Raw genomic sequence first — 17339 nt, forward strand, 5'->3', positions numbered from 1 at the left:
AATACAATGCAGAGCATAGGGCCACCGGAGCATCACTAAAAAGTGACGCTCCAATGGAACTAGGGGCTCTTAAATATGCCCCTAAATGTTTTAAGTTAAACCAGTTTGATTCAATCAAGAAGGCTTCAGGTGTGCCACACTTTTATCATAAGTAAGACTTTAGCGTTCAAGTTGTTCTTTAGAACCCTCTGGGAGGCTGCAGTAAAACACAAGGGACTCAACTGACAGACTGCTCCTGTTGGAAGTACATGTTTTACTGAGAATGACAGACATTATTCTCATATGGCTGAGCAAGCTAGTGTGAATTTACAGAAAATATGCCCTTAGTTTAGCTCCTGGAGCACCTTTCATCACCTCTATGGGAAAATCATGAAAAAATTTTTTTCTCTCAAACATGATTCAAGAAATCCCAGTAGGGTAAAATCACCTTAGAACACTCCACAATTCCTAAATTTAGTATGGTACCATCAACAAATGATTTATATTTTAACTAACATTTGTTATCACTCTTTATGCGTTCTCCTTTTTGTGTCCCTTAAAACCTACATCACAACAATGCATTTCAATGGGGTGCTATCATATATATTGGTCCCAAGATGGCTGCTAGCACTTCCAGGTTAAAGTGCTGACAATCAGATATCACCATGAGATCCGTGCTTAGGCTTCACCCAAATATACAAATTTAGTTTTTCTTTAATATCTCTGAAACTACAGAATGTTTTTACACCAAATAAGTGAAATTGTTATCTGTGGCCCAAAAAGCTACCTTTCTGCCAAATTTGGTGTAATTCCATACAGCGGTTTAGGCTGTAGTCGTGCTCAAAGCCTCTGTGAGACTTAAAATGGGAAATGCACTTTTTTTAACCCCCACTTTTTCTCTGCCTCCGCTTGACGGATCACCCCTAAACTTTCCATGCAGAACAAGAATCACCAGCACACTTTTTTGGAAAGTTGTGTTAAGATTTGTCAATCGATGCTAAAGATATAGGAAAGTCAAAAATGCTTTTGCTGTGTAAACATGGTTCTAACAACCTACTGGCGACCATCACTAGGTAATGGATAGAGCAATTTTTGTTTTGCCAATAACTTTGGCGCCGCTTGATGAATCTTCACTACATTTTCAGAACTTATACTGTGGTCCTATACTGTGGTAAGTGTAGCTGCTGTTTTGAAAGTTTCAGGGTGATCCATCAAGCAGGGGCCGATAAAAGGGGGTGCTCAGAACACTTTTTCCACATTTTAACTCAATAGGATTTTTTGAGGTTTTGAACATGACTACAACCCGAACCGCTGAACAGAATTATACCACATTTGGCAGAAAGCTTGATCTTGGTCCAGAAAGGGTGCTTTTTATGATATGGGGTAAATTTGATGAGTAGTTTAGGAGAAATTAGACTTTAAAAAATATGGATATCTATCTCTACAGATCCTCCGCGGATCCAACTGTCCCTGTTCTGATTGGCTGCCAACCCTTCAACCAGGAAGACTTGGCAACCATCTTGGGGCTCGGCTTCAGCCGAGTCCCAGAATAAAAAATGAAAAAAGGTAAGAAAAGGGGCCAGGGTAGTGTCACCCTGATCCTTTAGATCTGGTGCTGGGGTCCCAGAGGGACCCCTCCAAGGCTAAAAAACTTTTTTTTTAACATCTCTGTAAAATCCATGTATTTTTTAAAAAGGGCCATCTCCCGTCCTTCTGTTTTATGGGACCCCGGTGGTGGGCCAAGTCTCAGGGGCATTCAGAAAGGAGGGGAGAACATGGCCCCCACTCCTTGGGCTTAAATTAGCCCTAGGGACCACCACCTACCCGGGGCAAATTATGTTGTAGGTACAGGGGGCCGCATGGCCCCGTGCACCCCAGAGACAACCACCTCCCTAGAGCAAAATGGTTTATTTGTATGGGGGAGGCCCAAAGGACCCCACACAGCCCCAGGGACCGCAGCCTCCCAGGGGCATTATTAAAATTCAATGCGGGTGGCCTGGCCCCCCAAAGCCCCAGGGACCACCACCTCCTGGGGAATATTTCCTTGTTGGAGGGGAGCTGAATGGCCCTCCTCAAGGAGCCATTAATGGCCCTTGGGCCCCCCACCCATCAGGGCCGGCTTCTACTATGTCCCAGGGTACCCCCCCCCGGGACAACATAGCTGTTTGCGTTTGCTTGGTGTGAGCTGACAGCCCTCCCAAGCGAAAGCAAACAAAGTCCACTTTCTGAGAGCAGAGTTTTCACCTGTTTCCCTGCACACAAATATGAGTGCAGGGAAACAGATGAAAATATTGCTACCAGTTAAAAATGGGGTCTCTAGTTCTGAGTCCGTTTTTTACTCTGTCCAGCAGAGAACCCCATTCTAGTCAGGGTAATGGAGATACACACTTAGGTAACCCCTGCTCACCCCATTGGTAGCTTGGCACAAGCAGTCAGGCTGACCTCAAAGATAATGTGTAAAGTATTTGTACCAACACACACAGTAATACAGTGAAAGCACTACAAAATAGACACCGCACCAGTTTAACGAAATCGGCAATATTTATCTAAATCAAGCAAGACCACGAAGACAAAAATTCAACATACACAAGTCAAGATATGAATTTTCAAAATAATAAGTCTTCCTCCATAGAAAACAATGTTGTTGTTACATAATGTACCTGGATTGCATAAAAAATAAAGCCATACGGGTGAGCGTGTGTTGGAAAAGTCAGCGATGTGTTGATTCCTTGCTCGCAAGTGAGGCTGTGCGTTGTTTCTTCTCCTGTCGGGTGGGCGATGCATTGTTTTTTTCTCCTGCAAGAGAGCGATGCGTCAATTTCAAGACGGGCTCCTTGGATCTGCGTAGGTCCATGATGACTTTGACGCCTAGCAATGTTGTGAGAAATCCGGCCACACAGTAAAGGAAAAGCATGGTGCTTTGGGTTTGCGTCATTATCAGCAGATGCAAGCAGGTGTTTACGTTGTTACTCCAGTGGCGATGCAGGTGATTCATCGATTTCCCAGCTGTGATGCAGGTGGTGCACTTGTCTCAGCCACAAAGCAGTGGCGCATCGTTTTTACAACCGCGTTGCTTGTTCTACCAACTTCACATTTCAAGGGCCCAGGACCTGGATAGGGTACCACTTGCCAGGGCAGGAGTCTCATCAGAGAGTCCAGGGGCTGGCAGAGGAAGTCTTTGATGGCCCTGAGGCTTCAAAACAGGAAGCAAGCTCAGTCCAAGACCTTGGAGATTCTTCACTAGCAGGAATATACCACAAGGTCCAATCTTTGTCCTCTTTCAGGCAGACACAGCAACTGCATGCCAAACAAGCTGAAGCACAGTCACAGACAAAGGGGCAGTACTCCTCCTCCAGCTCTTTATCTCTTCTCATTGGCAGAAGTTCCTCTTGGTTCCAGAAGTAATCTCAAAATCTGGCATTTTGGGTCCGCTACTTTTACCCCTTTCTGCCTTTGAAGTAGGCAAACTTCAAATGAAAGTCGTCTCTGTGGTTCACAAGATCCTGGCTTGCACAGGCCTGGCTCCAGACACACTCCAGAGGGTTGGAGACTGCATTGTGTGAGGGAGGTCACAGCCCATTCAGGTGTAAGTGACCACTCCTCCTTCCACTCTAGACCAGATGGCCCACCAGGATATGCAGGCTACACCCCAGGTCCCTTTGTGTCACTGTCTGACCCAGAAAGGGAATACACAAGCAGGCAGAGTCACAAAATGGTTTAAGCAAGAACATTTCCACTTTCTAAAAGTGGCATTTTTGAACTGAAAATTTGAAAACCAACTTTTCCCAAAGATGTGTTTTTGAATTGTGAGTTCAGAGACCGCAAACTCCCCACTCTATCTGCTCCCAAAGGGAAACTCCACTTAAAGGTTACTTAAAGTCTGCTACCATGTTAAACTATGGGAGAGACAGGCCTTGCAACAGTGAAAACCGGAGTTGGTAGTATTTCACTGTTAGGGCATGTAAAACACATCAGTACATGTCCCACCTTTAACATACACTGCACCCTGCCCATGGGGCTACCTAGGGCCTACTTTAGGGGTTCCTTACATGTATAAAAAGGGAAGGTTTGAGCCTGGCAAATGGGTACACTTTCAATGTCGAATTGGCAGGTTGCACACAGAGACACTGCAGTTGCAGGTCTGAGCCATGTTTACAGGGCTACTCATGTAGATGGCACAGCCAGTGCTGCAAGGCCACTAGTAGCATCTGATTTACAGGCCCTGGCACTTCTACTGCACTTTACCAGGGACTTACTAGTAAATTAAATATGCCAATCATGGAAAATCCAATTACCAATCCAATTTGTACAGAGAGCATATGCACTTTAGCACTGGTCAGCAATGGTAAAGTGCCCAGAATCCTAAAGCCAACAAAAACAGGTCAGTAAAAAGTAGGAGGAAGGAGGCAAAAAGAATGTGGGGAGCTGGCTAGGACTTCAGGGCCTTGAGGGTCCACCTGCAGCCCTGTGATCCCTCTCTCTCTCTCTCTCTTTCATACCATAATGGGGTGGAAGAGAGAGAGAGAGAGATTGTCATTTCAATGGTCTCTCCATGCAATGACTTCCAAGTGTCAAACTAGCAAGATGTTTGGTACAGATGTTATAGATATGTTTGTATGCAGAGGTGAAAAGAGTCACTTCTGGCCTAATGGTCAAGGTCTTGTGTTGTAATTCAGTAGGCTGAAGGTTCAAATCCTAGTATTGCTTGGCAGTGTGTTTGTTTTTTCACTAGTGTTTTGACTTTCCTAGTGATGGAACATTCACATTTCTTTCCTTTCACATGCATGGGTTGAATGTCATAGGTATATCTGGAAATATAATAGTGAGCAGTTGCCTCTAGCCTAAAGGTTAAGGTCACAGACCTTCACACTGAAAGTTGAGGGTTCAACTCCAGATGTTTCCAAGGTGATTTTTCTTCTTTCAATTCTTCTAAACTTCAAACGTATAAGGTTCATACTGAAAGGTGATCTCACTCGTTTTAATTGACAAGTACATTTTTCTTTTCAATTTTCCCAGAAATATTTAATTCTAATTATATTATTCATCAAAGTCTAAAAACTCTATCTCTCGCCCTCTCTTTCTCTCTCTTTCAAAATCTTTCTCCCACTCACACACCTACTCAGACCCTTATGCACCTACTCACAGACCCACTCAGACACTCACGCACCTGCTCACAGAACCACTCAGACCCTTGTGCATCGACCCACATCTGCACTCAGACCCTCACGCACCCACTCACAGACCCACTCAGGTTCACAAAAACCCAATCACAGATTCAATGAAACAGTCACGCACACACTCTGAGACCCACACAGGCACTGATGCACCCACTCATAGACCCAATAAGACAATGATGCACCCACCCTCACACCCAGACAGACACTCTCACAGGCACTCTCACACTCAGAAACACCCTGTCACACCCATTCTCACACCCAGAGACACAGGCCGCAGCCAAAGGCATACGCAGTGTGGAGTTGGGTGGTTTGGGGGTTGGCTGTAGCATGCAGCTGTAGGCCAGACCCTGTGGCCAACCTCTGCTGCACACAGCCAAAGGCCATGTGCAACATGGGGTTAGGTTGTTATTGGGGTTGACTACGAAAAGCCATATGTGGCGGTGGTTGGATTGATGTATCATAATGAAAATTGCTTTACATTAAAAACCAATGGAAATTCACTGAAAAAATAAGTCACCCTGTTCCTTTAGCACTGGCACTGGGGTCCCAGAGGGTCCCCGTCAGGGCTAAAAAGCATTTTTTTATAGTTACCTTGGGGCATGAGTTATAGTTACATGGGATAACTATAACTGTAACAGATGGATTTCTATTGTTTTGTGTGTTTAAAATGTAAGCCTAACTATAACATCCCTGTAACCTTTGATTTTTTAAGTGCATGTCTATGTTTTTTTAATTCTATTTCCTAACTATAACATCTCTGTAATTTTTTTTGGGTGAATTTCCATGTTTTAACATAAAGTAATTTTCATTACTATACATCAATCCAACCGACCTCGCATATGACCTTTGATCATGCGTGGCAGCAGTTGGCCACAGGTTGAATGCATAACATTTGCAACGAAGCTTGAAAAGCTGTCCCGTCCATGTTTGGTTCTATGTACAACAGTCTCTCCAGCTTGCCCTGCCCCAACCCCAACCATGAACTGAACAAATTGAGAAAAACCTGTCCTCCATCTGCTGTGCACTTGCCAAAAGAGACAATGCCTGTACAGATAAATCCCCACCCTTTTGCACCTAAACCACCTAACAATGCCCTGTGCCTTCTTTTGAATAACATACCCTTAAAATCAGAAGAAGTACTTCTGAGGCCCCAAAAATAAGGAGAGAGGGAGTGGGATTTATACACCTGCCTACAACCAGCCACCGGGTCACCAATTTTAAAATGGAGCACCCCTTAAAATGACTGGCTATAAGAGGGCTCTCAAAAAAGCCCAACATAGCCCGACCAACGGCCACTGCAGCCCAAGGACCGTACCCTTCCCCAGAATATCCTGGGGGGAGACTTCTTTACAGCGCTCCCCCCAAGTCCCCAATTAGGGCTAAGAGTGTGGGAGGGGAAAAAGCACACAACTACAGCGCAACACCAGACAGAAAACACTGCAGCAGTTCTGCAATCAGCAGGGTCAACTGTCGGCAGAAAAAACTAAGAAAGCACCATGTCAGACCAAAAAACAGCCATTATCCAGAAGCCTTGGGGACGTAAAAAGAAGCATTATAATCGACTGTGTGATTCAGGCATTCATTTTTAAGGTATGTTTCATTGTACTGTATGTGCTGGCGTACTGTTGCAGTAGGTTCTGAAAACTGGCATGAAAAGCTGCGACTTCTATGTAAACTGTATATGAATGGAAGGCGTTGATATGCCATTAGACTGTATGGTATGTTACTGTCTTCAGGGAGATATGTATCGCTCTATTTCTGTCCTTACTGATTATTTAAGTGTTTAAAAGATGGATGTATGGATGGATGCATGGACGGACAGACGGATGGGTGGATGGATGGCCCTTATTTCTTCTACAAGCATCGGAGGTGAAAGATGTGCCAGATGATTTGCAAGCTAATGCCATGAGCCTAATCCTGTACCATACGTGTCTGGTTATTGTGTAGAGCTTACATAGGAGGCGTGAAAGCCTCACTACTCATGTTGGCCGAAAAATCGCAAAAGTCGTCAAAATATATGTTTTGTATTATGTTAATTTTTGAAGTTTGGAACTGTTTGAGCTATTTGTCTCATTAGCTACGATAACAAACTAACTCCTGTTATACACAGCTTCGCAATTTAAATTGGCTTATTAGTTGGGATCCCTTTTTAAAACTATTTGGAGAGGCTAGTATGTTGGTACAAAGTAAGTAAGTTAAGTTTTCTTGTTCGATGAATTAAAATAACTACAATTAATTTTGAATGTAATAGAAATATAAATAAATACATCTAAATGTCAAAAACTTCCTTTTCGGATGAGGGAGGGAAAATGTTCAGTATCCACGTCTATGGCTAAAAAGATCAAGATCTTCTTTGTACATGTGTGCAAGGAGCAGCTCAACAAACATATAAAATGAGTTACCATCATTCAAACTTAGGCCACAAGCTAGTCTCCTTCGACAAAAGAAACACTTTTTCATGGATTATGTATGAGAGCGGTTGGAATAATTACCTTGCTATTGATGCTAAAAGTGCAGATATGCAAGTAATTTATATGGCCCCAGTGGGGAAATGCCTTGTGCAAGAGAAGAACTAGTGCAAATGGTTATTTTAGCAGCAAGTAAGCTGAAGTTGCTTTTGTCTGGCACTATGGTTGGTATGACTGGGATGATACAAGTTTTCCAGGCTGAGTAAAATGATCAGACTGATAGGGTGCGTTCTTTAAGGCCCGATCAACTCCCTGAAAATATTTTAATGTTCAAGAGATTACTTGAGGGTCTCTGGAGCTTAGACGGGCTATTAAAGCTTCTCTAAAGGAACACATCCCTGCCTCGGTCCAGAAGGGCTGGAGCTAGCATTGGCACATTTTTAAAGCAGACCTGCAGACGTAGATAGTGTGGATCGTGCCCTCCTTTGGGTGACCACACAGCCTGCATGGAGCCTACATTCAGTCCTTAACCCTGGCGCTGCATGCCCATTAATAGGGAGGATACAGAGGCATTGCCTTAAAAACATTCCCCTGGTCCTTCTGCTAAAAACCTCGCCCAGGTATTGCTATAGTCTAAGGGAGGTGTAACTGTTTTAACACCATCCACGAGTGGGCACGCTTCTCGAGAGATACCCTGTCTTCCAAAGATGCCTTTAGTTTTGATGCTCTGGTTCTTCAAAAACGCTTCGAGGCTCGGTGTTGTAGACCATAATTGTACTAACCAAAACAAGTCGATTGATTTTTTAAGATATTCTCTGGCCCCTGAATGGGGTTCTTTTTTTCCAGCCAAACATAGTGGTTTATGGTGTTCATTTCAGCAAACTGAAGCCTTTAGCACCTGATTGTAAATGCAGCGCATCTTGCTATTGACTTTTTGGCTAGATCTAATTTTAGCCCTTTTGTGGAGGTGAGGTGTATCTAGGGAAATGAAAAATGTTCCTGTAGATTCTTGTGACTGTTTTTTTCAGAGATTTTGAAGCCCTGTCCTGCCGAGCTTGACTCTTGTACACCAGGGTTGGGACTACCATGGCCCTTGCTATTTCTAAAATGGGACTCTACGACAAACCATAAAGAGTCCTGAACAGCGCCCTAAGACCTGCTGCCAAAGCGAGCCCCTTCCTTTTCATTATCTTCCTTTGGGGCTTAAAGTTTCCTTGATTCTCAAATGTAAGTCAGAGGTATTTAGTATTAATTGACTCCATCGATCTTTGTGGAATCAGAAAACCAGTTGATTTTACTGCTTGTTCTTCTAGAACAGTTCATGATTTTGGTTTTCTTGGTGTTATTTATCAAGACATTTTTATTGAATATTCGTGGGTGTCATTTAGAAAACATTGCACCCCAACCTTAATCCGACTGAACAACGCTAAGTCATCGGCGTAGAGGAGATTTGAAAGGAGAATTGAGCCAAGATTTGGGGCAAGGGAGTTGACCGAAGCCAGAGATGAAGAAAGGTCTTATAGAAATAGGCTAAAAAGAGTAGGGGCTAGGATACAGCCCTGCTTAAGCCTGTAGGATATTGGAATGGCCCTGGGGAGGTTAGACCCACTGCCCAGCTTTATTCTGACCCAATGTTCGTGTATAGAATTTCAATCATTCGTAGGGACGCCAGTGGGGCAGACCAGTTTTTAGGGTTTAGCCTGTGTCGCATGCGCTTGCGCATGCGTATCGCTTGCGAGACGCTTTAGTAGTTAGAAAAGGGCTCGGAGCCCCGTCCATGTCACGTCAGTGTCTTTCATTGGTTTGTGGGCTTGCCTTTTACAATCTGCTTGCTTTCATTAGTGGAAGGCATGCATACGTCATGCCTTTTCCGGTGGTTAGCCCTCGTCCAGCGCAGCGACCAAGTACTGAAAACATACAAGGCTTGCTGTTTTCCATCCGGTTTGTGGACTACTTTTTATCTCCATTCGCAGCGCGATCTCGCTCAGCAAAAGTCGAGCGCTTTGCAAAACATTGACCCTGTTACATAGTTAATTGCACTTTTGCTGGTTATGTAGATAATTGCACTTTTGCCGATAGGTTTCACTACGAGTGAACTGTAGCAGCGCAATCGCTCTTTTTTTTCCATTTAATGTGGCAAGAAAAAGTCTGGTTGGGAGTTTACAACTGCTAATAGCTCTAACTCATTCTTGATGTATTCTTTGCTTTCAGGAGAGAGCGACAAATAGCTGTAGAAGGAAGTTTGATAAAGTGAGAAAAAGCAGACCAAAGCGGCCCTGACATCCTCCATAGGTGTAGTGATGTGGTGTGCAACAATAGGGTTCGGTCTTTAAAATACCTGGAGATGATGACGATTGACAATTTGATGCCTATTTCATGTACCACGAGCCAAAAAAGACCACATATACAGTACAATTTATTTTTCATTGAAGAAATTTAACCTCACAGGTGCCTGTGGCGAGCTGGTCTCGTCCAGGCACACTGTTCCCGTGTACCTGGGACGAGGCCAGCTTGTCCTCGACCCGGCCCACGAGGGGAGAGCTAGCGCTTCCCCTGTGGGCCTCCCACCCACACCCCCCAGTTGGGGATGGAAGGGGAATCGCTTCCCCTTCCACCCCAACCCCCCCCTCGGCAATCTGATGACATCAGCGTGTTCACAGCGCGCCAACGTCATCAGAAGTCTAGAGAAAGGACACATTTTAGATAAGTCGTTCTCTTTTTGGGGGTTTTGGGGGGAAAACAGACACAGGGGGAAAGGAAAGAGTTTTTCCTTTCCCCCTGTGCCTGTTTTCAATGGATTCCTGTTTCACGATTGCGGGCGGGGCCCGCGATCACGAAACAGGAATCCCCACTAGGCACCAGGGATTTACGGTGGCATTTATTTTGGGGAGCGACCCCTTGGGCAAGGGTTGCTCCCCTTGGGGGCAATAATAAATCCTGTTTTGGCCCTTCCTGGCGGCAGATCTGCAGTTTTTTTCAGCCGATCTGCCTCCACGGGTGGTTGACACACACTAGACACCAGGAAATATGTGTATTTCAAAGTTTTAGGGCAGCGACCCCTTAGGCAAGGGTCGCTGCCCCGGGGAAATATTTTTTGATATGTTTCGCCCCCCCCGGAGCTAGATCGGCCATGTTTTTGGCCGATCTCCCCCCGGGGGCTTGAAACCCAATAGGCTCCAGGGCTTGTGTGGTGTCTGTGTGTGTTTTGTGTGTTTGGGTGCACCCCTTGGGAAAGGGGGGAAATTACTATTGGCCATTTCTGACCCCCTTGGGGGCAGATGGGCCTGTTTCTTTTAGGCCCAACTGCACTCAAGGGGGGCAGAAACCACCAATATGCCAGGGATTTCTTTTTTGTTCCCCTTTTTTTGTTTTGTGCTGGGGGTGCCCCCTTTTGCCCCTTTAGAAAGGGTCACCCCCTAAAGGGGGCACAGAGCTGTTGGCCGTTTAATCTACCCTTGGGGGCAGATCGGACTATTTTTTTTACGCCCATCTGCCCCCAAGGGGGGCTGAATCCACTTAGGCACCAGGGATCCTGTGTGTGTGTGTGTTTTGTGTGGGGGGGCACCTTAGGCAAGGGTCGCCCCCCAAAGGGGGCACATTACTGATGACTATTTTTGCCTTCCATCGGGGAAGATCTGCCTTTTTTGTTTCGGCACATCTGCCCCCAAGGAGGTCAGAATGCACCAAGATGTCAGAGATTTATTTTGTTTGGTTCCCTTTGTTGTTTTGTGTGCTGGGGGTGCCTGCTTGGACAAGGGTCGCTCCCAAAGGGGGCACAGAGCTGTTGGCCATTTCTGACCCCCCTCTGGGGGCAGATTGGCCTATTTTTTTCAGGCCCGGGCAGAATCCACTTAGGCACCAGGGATCTTGTGTGTGTTTTGTGTGGGTGGGCGGCCCTTTTGGCGAGTGTCGCTCCCCAAAGGGGGGCACATTACTGATGGGCATTTCTGCTCCCCTTGGGGGCAGATCAGGCTATTTTTTTAGGCCTATCTGCCCCCAAGAGGGCAGAAGCCACCAAGACATGAGGGAATTCTTTTTTTGTTCCCGTTAGTTTTTTTGTGCTGGGGGTGCCCCCTTTCACCGCCTTTGGCAAGGGTCACCCCCAAACAGGGTACAGAGCTGTTGGCCATTTATGCCCCCATTGGGGGCAGATCGGCCTATTTCTTTAGGCCCATCTACCCCCAAGGGGGGCAGAAGCCACTTAGGCACCAGGGACAATTTCTAAGTTCTTGGTGCCAGGGTGTTTGTCAACTGGTGAAGTATTTGTATTTGTGATTATAACAGTTTATTTTTTCTTTTTGTTCTAGTTCAAAGCTTTTGCTTCCTTTGCTGCGGATCCTTGCGGTTTTGGCAGTAGTTGTCCTGTGGTTTGCATAGTTGCATGTTTTAGGTAAGTAAAAACAATTTACTCCAAAGGAGTATTGTTGACATGCATGAATGACATGTTTGTAGGTGGTGTACTAAATGCAGGATTATGTGTGAAATTGTCCTTAGATTTGAGAACAATGATATTTGTGTTGTAATATGTCTAATTTTCTTTTTTCTTTTTTAAGTGTGATATCATTGGTGATTTGCTGTGTCTGTGCAGAGTAGTTGCTGGTGAGTAGCTTTTGCAGGCAAGTGAGTGGTATAGTTTTTTAGTACATAACTCTGTGTGATAAAGCTACACTTTGTTTATTACTTATTTCAATGCTGGGCGTTGTTGGCAATCCATTTGTTGTTAGAAAGGATCATGGCTAGCCGTAGAGTGCCCGCTCAGCAGGTTGTTGGCATGCTTTTTGAGTCATCTTCTGACCATGATTATGAGACTGACTCTGCATCTGAGGCAGAGGAGGAAGTGAGAGATTCTGGGAGTGAGTTTTCTATCCGAGAGGATTCTTCTGATGAGGAAGCCACTCTCAGTGCAGATGAACAGCCTGTTTTAGAGGAGGACATTGATGTGCCAAGAGTGCAGCAGCTTTGGGCTGAAGGGTTTCCTATTAGAAGACCGGACCCCTGGATTGCCCCAAACATGGAGCAGCCACAGCTACCTGCATTTACTGGTCTCCCAGGGTGTAGAGTCAATACAGAAAACTTTTAGCCTGTCAATTTCTTTCACTTGTTTATGGAAGATGTATTTTTGGAAGAGATTGTGGAGCAGACTAATTTGTTTGCTGAGCAATTTTTGAGGGACAACACTGCCAGACTTAGGCCTCAGTCTAGAGCTACTCAGTGGGTTCCCACATATCTGGAAGAGATGAAAAAGTTTTTAGGTTTGACTTTTTTGATGGGGTTGATAAGGAAGCCGTCACTGGCTTCTTATTGGTCTACTAGTCCCTTGATGGCAACGGCTATATTTCCTGCAACTATGACTCATAATCGTTATTTGCTTCTTCTTCGTATGTTGCATTTTGTAGACAATGCTTTAGCCTTGCCACAAGATCACCCTGATTGTGACCATCTTTTTAAGATTAGGCCTGTCCTTGATCTTTTTGTAGATCGGTTTTCAGAGGTCTATGTTCCAGGCAAAGAGACAAGTGTGGACGAGTCTTTGGTCCTTTTCAAGGGGCGTTTAGTTTTTAAGCAGTACATTCCTAGTAAGAGGACATGGTATGGAATTAAATTGTATATGCTGTCAGAAAGTAGTAGAGGATACTCCGGTTCCACACTGGTAGGGATTTCAGTATTGACCCTCCTGGTTGTCCGGCCACTTTTGGAGTTAGTGAGAAAATTGTGTGAGAACTTGGTGGACGACTGTTTAACATAGGTCACCATTTGTACGTAGATAATTTCTACACTGGAGTGCTGTTGTTCAAGGAGTTGTTTAGAATGGACACTGTCTGTTCTAACCGGAAAGGCTATCCAAAGGACCTTGTCTGTAAAAAGCTTTAGAGGGGACAGTGCAGTGCCTTGCGGAATAATGAGCTGCTAGCTCTGAAATTTTCAGACAGGAGGGATGTGTACATGCTATCTACCATCCATGATGAGAGCTCTTCCCCTGCGACTGGGGTCAGGTTGCCAAAGTGTGCAAACTTGGGTGCATTTTGGACTATAATAGGCACATGGGTGTTGTTGATAGAGTACATCAGAGGTTGGATCCTTACACTGCTCTTCGTAAGTCTTACGTTTTGTATAAAAAGTTGGCCCTACATTTATTTCATGTGGCAATATTTAATACTTTTATTGTGTTCAAGGATTGTTCACCTGAGTCAAGGATGAAATTTGTTAAATTTCAGGAGTCAGTGAGAGATCCTTATTGTGGTGGAACAGGCAAGAGATCCTAGAGCAGCAGTGTCGGAGGATGTGGCTAGATTGAAAGATTACCACTTTTCAGATCACATTCCTCCCACTCCCAAAAAAGACTTGCCCACTAAGAAATGTAGAGTATGTGCCCGAAGAGGTATCCGGAGGAAGAGCCGGATCTACTGCCCCGATTGCCCTTCAAAGTCTGGGCTGTGTGTGGCCAGCTGTTTCAGGAGTTACCACACCAAGAAAATATTTGGGGAAATACCGTAAACGTAAACTGCCTATTTTAAATTTTCATATGTTCAGTTTGGCAGTTGGCATTACTGTCATGTATCTAACTTGAGCTTTTGTGTTTGTCATTTTGTGCTTCTTTTATAATTAGTTAGTGGTTTCTTTGTTGTTTATAAACAAAAAAAAGTGATGGAGGTGTGCGTGGGGTGGCGCTTGACTGGCAGTGTGTGTGGGGTGGCACTTGGCTGGCGGTGCCAGCCAAGCATCAGTCCACACACTCCCATCAGCTAGTGTGATTACTGTATCAGGTATGTGGGTGTATGCAAGTGATGGGCCCTTGAGTGGCGCTGCCTATAGATGCAAGTGTTTGTAATGTGCTGGGCCCGTGGCTGGCGGCGTGAATGGTCTTGTGCATGTCATGTATGAAAGGTGTGTGAATGGACTGTAAAACGGTTGGTGCCTTGACGCGGCTTTACAGCTCACGAGTTGTGAGTCATTGGTTCAGTTTTTTGGCCTTTCAGTTATTAACAGTGCATTTCACTTTGGTGAAATCTCTTGTTCATAAAATTTGATCTACTGAACCATCACTCACCCTCGTGCCAAATCCAAATAGTATGTGTGGTAAAAATGACAAAAACTGCTTTGCTGTACTCAGGCGTTGCAGCAAACTTGTGACACGCTAGGTGTCTCAGGTGGGACCCTGATGATGAAGCATGCCACCAACCTGGTTGGTGGGTGAGGGGCTTTTTCACATAACCTCAGTGCGCTTCTTTTCACACTTTTAGTGTTTGGCACAGCGCAGACATATGTGGACACATCAAAATGATTGATATATTACAAAACTACCTGTGTTTGGGGGGCAGGGGGCACCTATGTTTTTGGTCCTGGGTGTGGCCTTCATCTAGGGAAACCTACCAAACCCAGATATATTTTTAAACTAGAGACACCAAGGAGTCCAGGGAGGTGTGGCTTGCGTGGATCCCCTAACATTTTCTTACCCAGGCTCCTCTGCAAACCTCACAATTTGCTTAAAAAAGCATATTTTCCTGACTTTCCTTTGTAGGATCACAGCTCCAGCACAAAATTCCTATTCCCCAATATTCCCCTCAGTCTCCCAAGTAAAATGACACTTCACTTGTGTGGGTCCCCAAAGCAGAGTCAGCCTAAAGATGTATAAAAGAAAAATATGTGCTTATCAACACGCTGTGTTATCCCCTTTTTCTGTTGCAGACACCTGGCCCACTCACACAAGTGAGGTATCATTTTTATTTGGAGACTTGGGGGAACGCTGAGTGGAAGGAAATCTGTGGCTCCACTCAGATTCCAGAACTTTCTGTCACTGAAATGTGAGGAAAAAGTGTTTTTTAGGCAAATTCTGAGGTTTGCAAAGGTTTTTGGGTAACAGAACCTGGTGAGAGCCCCACAAGTCACCCCATCTTGGATTCCCCCAGGTATCTAGTTTTAAAAAATACACAGGTTTGTCGGTTTCCCTAAGTGCCGGCTGAGCTACAGGCCAAAATCCACAGGTAGGCACTTTGCAAAAAACACTTCTGTTTTCTGTGGAACTATGTGATGTGTCCACGTTGTGTTTTGGAGCATTTCCTGCCGCGGGCACTAGGCCTACCCACACAAGTGAGGTATCATTTTTATCAGGAGAGACTTGGGAGAACGCTGGGTGGAAGGAAATTTGTGGCTCCTCTCAGATTCTGGAACTTTCTGTCACCGAAATGTGAGGAAAAAGTGTTTTTTTAGCCAAATTTTGAGGTTTGCAAAGGATTCTTGGAAACAGAACCTGGTGAAAGCTCCACAAGTCACCGAACCTTGGATTCCCCTAGGTCTAGTTTTAAAAAAGAAACAGGTTTGGTAGGTTTCCGTAGATGCTGGCTGAGCTAGAGGCCAAAATCCACAGGTAGGCACTTTGCAAAAAACACCTCTGTTTTCTGTGGGAAAATGTGACATTTCCACGTTGTGTTTTGGGGCATTTCCTGTCGCAGGCACTAGGCCTACCCACACAAGTGAGGTATCATTTTTATTGGGAGACTTGGGGGGGCGCTGGGTGGAAGGAAATTTGTGGTTCCTCTCAGATTCCAGAACTTTCTGTCACCGAAATGTGAGGAAAAAGTGTTTTTTTAGGCTCATTTTGAGGCTTGCAAAGGATTCTGGGTAACAGAACCTGGTGAGAGCTCCACAAGTCACCCAACCTTGGATTCCCCTAGGCCTCTAGTTTTCAAAAAGGCACAGGTTTGGTAGGTTTCCCTAGGCGCCGGCTGAGCTAGAGGCCGAAATCCACAGGTAGGCACTTTGCAAGAAACACCTCTGTTTTCTGTGGAAAAATGTGATGTGTCCATGTTATGTTTTGGGGCATTTCCTATCGCGGGCACTAGGCCTACCCACACAAGTGTGGTATCATTTTTATCGGGAGACTTGGGGGAACGCTGGGCAGAAGGAAATTTGTGGCTCCTCTCAGATTCCAGAATTTTCTCTCACCGAAATGTGAGGAAACATTTTTTTTTAGGCTCATTTTGAGGCTTGCAATGGATTCTGGGTAACAGAACCTGGGGAGAGAGCCACAAATCACCAAGCCTTGGATTCCCCTAGGTCTCTAGTTTTAAAAAATGCACAGGTTTGGTAGGTTTCCCTAGGTGCCGGCTGAGCTAGAGGCCCAAAATCCACAGCTAGGCACTTTGCAAGAAACACCTCTATTTTCTGTCAAAAAATGTGATGTGTCCACGTTGTGCTTAGGGGCATTTCCTGTCGTGGGCGCTAGGTCTACCCACATAAGTGAGGTACCATTTTTATCGGGAGACTTGGGGGAACATAGAATAAAAAAACAAGTGTTACTGCCCCTTGTCTTCCTCTACATTTTTTCCTTCCAAATATAAGACAGTGTGTAAAAAAGACATCTATTTGAGAAATGCCCTGTAATTCACATGCTAGTATGGGCACCCCAGGATTCAGAGATGTGCAAATAACTACTGCTCCTCAACACCTTATCTTGTGCCCATTTTGGAAATACAAAGGTTTTCTTGATACCTATTTTTCATTCTTTATATTTCAGCAAATGAATTGCTGTATACCCGGTATAGAATGAAAACCCACTGCAAGGTGCAGCTCATTTATTGGCTCTGGGTACCTAGGGTTCTTGATGAACCTACAAGCCCTATATATCCCCGCAACCAGAAGAGTCCAGCAGACATAACTGTATATTGCTTTCAAAAATCTGACATTGCAGGAAAAAGTAATATGTAGAGGAAAATGACTGTTTTTTCACCTCTTTTTCAATATTTTTTTATTTCAGTTGTTATTTTCTGTAGGAAGC

This window comes from Pleurodeles waltl, chromosome 4_2, assembly GCF_031143425.1.
Source record: "Pleurodeles waltl isolate 20211129_DDA chromosome 4_2, aPleWal1.hap1.20221129, whole genome shotgun sequence".
In the NCBI taxonomy this organism is placed as follows: domain Eukaryota; kingdom Metazoa; phylum Chordata; class Amphibia; order Caudata; family Salamandridae; genus Pleurodeles; species Pleurodeles waltl.